Source organism: Schistocerca serialis, unplaced genomic scaffold, assembly GCF_023864345.2.
Source record: "Schistocerca serialis cubense isolate TAMUIC-IGC-003099 unplaced genomic scaffold, iqSchSeri2.2 HiC_scaffold_350, whole genome shotgun sequence".
Classification (NCBI taxonomy): domain Eukaryota; kingdom Metazoa; phylum Arthropoda; class Insecta; order Orthoptera; family Acrididae; genus Schistocerca; species Schistocerca serialis.
This window is the reverse complement of record NW_026047923.1, coordinates 15001-17500: the sequence shown is the minus strand read 5'-3', so window position 1 is coordinate 17500 and position 2500 is coordinate 15001.

Sequence of the window (2500 nt, the reverse complement as noted above, 5' to 3'; positions counted from 1 at the left end):
GCTGTCGTGGCATTGCCGGCGGGAGACAACACGCGCCACCTACGGTGGCCGGCAGCTCCAACGCCAGCGCCACAGAAGGACAAAAGCCCCACTTGGGTGCCGAAGCGAACTCTCCCAGCACAGCGCACGCGCCAACACGTCCGCACAGCTGCGATACAATCCACCTGCGAGAACCGCAGAGGCGACCGAGCAGCAGACGGCGTCGCGGCGCCGAGCGCCGGGCGGCGGCGCATCCTCAGCGCACACAGTCCTCAATCGGACCAGCACACTGCAGATGTCCACCGCGCTTCGCACCGGGCCCGCGAGGACCTACTTTGGCCGCACGGCGCCGCGTGCAGGGTGCGCCGGCGCGCAGCTGCGCCGCCTGCCGCCTCCGTCGGCCGGCGCGCCTGCCACTGGCCGCCCCCACCAGCCGGCTGTAGCGCGTGCGCCCACGCACCGCGCGGCCAGCACGCCGGGAGGCCCCCCCTCACCGGCCGGGGACGGTCCCACCCAGCCACCGCCGCGTATCGCTTCACACCCACATGCCATTCACGTTCGTGGGCATGGTGGGTATCGCTGAAACAACCGGTTGGTAGCTCAACCGATCGTCGCCATCACTGATTCACCTCTAGCGAGAACAACCGCACCACAACGGTTTACCAGTTCTTCATTTGCGTAACGTCACCAGCAAACGTAGACGTCCATCGCCATTTGCAAATTCAACGATTGTTGCATGCCTGTGTCAGGTGTCACGACACACTATGTCTGCCCACATACACGCAACAACATGTGCACGCTTCGCGAACACGTGGAAGGTGGCCCCCGTACGTATGCGATGTCCATTGCGCGAACGACTGTCAACCGGCCTCTGTCGCATGTCGCAGATGTGGAACGCAGTGCACCATGCTATCACGGTGTGTGAGAAGAGACGACTACGTCTGACAACACGCGCCACTACATCAACAGACGGCTCATGCTGATCGCCATCCACGGCATACCATACTTCAATCCAGCTCTTATAGGGAGACGACACGTAGCTGAGTGCACAATATTTGGACCGTATGGTTCGCCGTTGTTGGCGCAGTCGTGGTACGGTCACACATGTACCACGATGTATCATTCAGTACATGAGGACCAATGTGCAGTACAGTGTGTGATTTGGACGTACAACATCAGCGGACAGTTGACACAAGCCGTACCACAACGTAGGCTGTGCTTCGCCATGCGAATGCCAATGAACAACTGCGAAGGGCATTGAGCATGTACGTCCTGCTGCCATCCGCATTACAGTGTATAGCTGCAAGGTGTTTAACATGAAGCGATACTCTGGGGACCGGGCAGTGCGAGTAGCAAACTATATTGCGGGGGTTGCAGTTAGGCAACACTACACTAATTTAACGCGTCGTATGACAATTACAGAGCAGGTTAAGGCCCAACGTGTGTTGGGTTAAGGTACAATATAGGTTAGGTTAAGGTACAATATAGGTTAGGTTACGGTACAATATGGGTTAGGTTAAGGGACAATATGGGTTAGGTTAAGGGACAATATAGGTTAGGTTAAGGGACAATATGGGTTAGGTTAAGGGACAATATGGGTTAGGTTAAGGGACAATATGGGTTAGGTTAAGGGACAATATGGGTTAGGTTAAGGGACAATATAGGTTAGGTTAAGGGACAATATAGGTTAGGTTAAGGGACAATATAGGTTAGGTTAAGGGACAATATAGGTTAGGTTAAGGGACAATATAGGTTAGGTTAAGGGACAATATAGGTTAGGTTAAGGGACAATATAGGTTAGGTTAAGGGACAATATAGGTTAGGTTAAGGGACAATATAGGTTAGGTTAAGGGACAATATAGGTTAGGTTAAGGGACAATATAGGTTAGGTTAAGGGACAATATAGGTTAGGTTAAGGGACAATATCGGTTAGGTTAAGGGACAATATGGGTTAGGTTAAGGGACAATATAGGTTAGGTTAAGGGACAATATAGGTTAGGTTAAGGGACAATATAGGTTAGGTTAAGGGACAATATAGGTTAGGTTAAGGGACAATATAGGTTAGGTTAAGGGACAATATAGGTTAGGTTAAGGGACAATATAGGTTAGGTTAAGGGACAATATGGGTTAGGTTAAGGGACAATATAGGTTAGGTTAAGGGACAATATAGGTTAGGTTAAGGGACAATATGGGTTAGGTTAAGGGACAATATGGGTTAGGTTAAGGCGCAATATGGGTTAGGTTAAGGCGCAATATAGGTTAGGTTAAGCGACAATATGGGTTAGGTTAAGGGACAATATAGGTTAGGTTAAGGCGCAATATGGGTTAGGTTAAGGCGCAATATGGGTTAGGTTAAGGCGCAATATGGGTTAGGTTAAGGCGCAATATGGGTTAGGTTAAGGCGCAATATGGGTTAGGTTAAGGCGCAATATGGGTTAGGTTAAGGCGCAATATGGGTTAGGTTAAGGCGCAATATGGGTTAGGTTAAGGCGCAATATGGGTTAGGTTAAGGCGCAATATG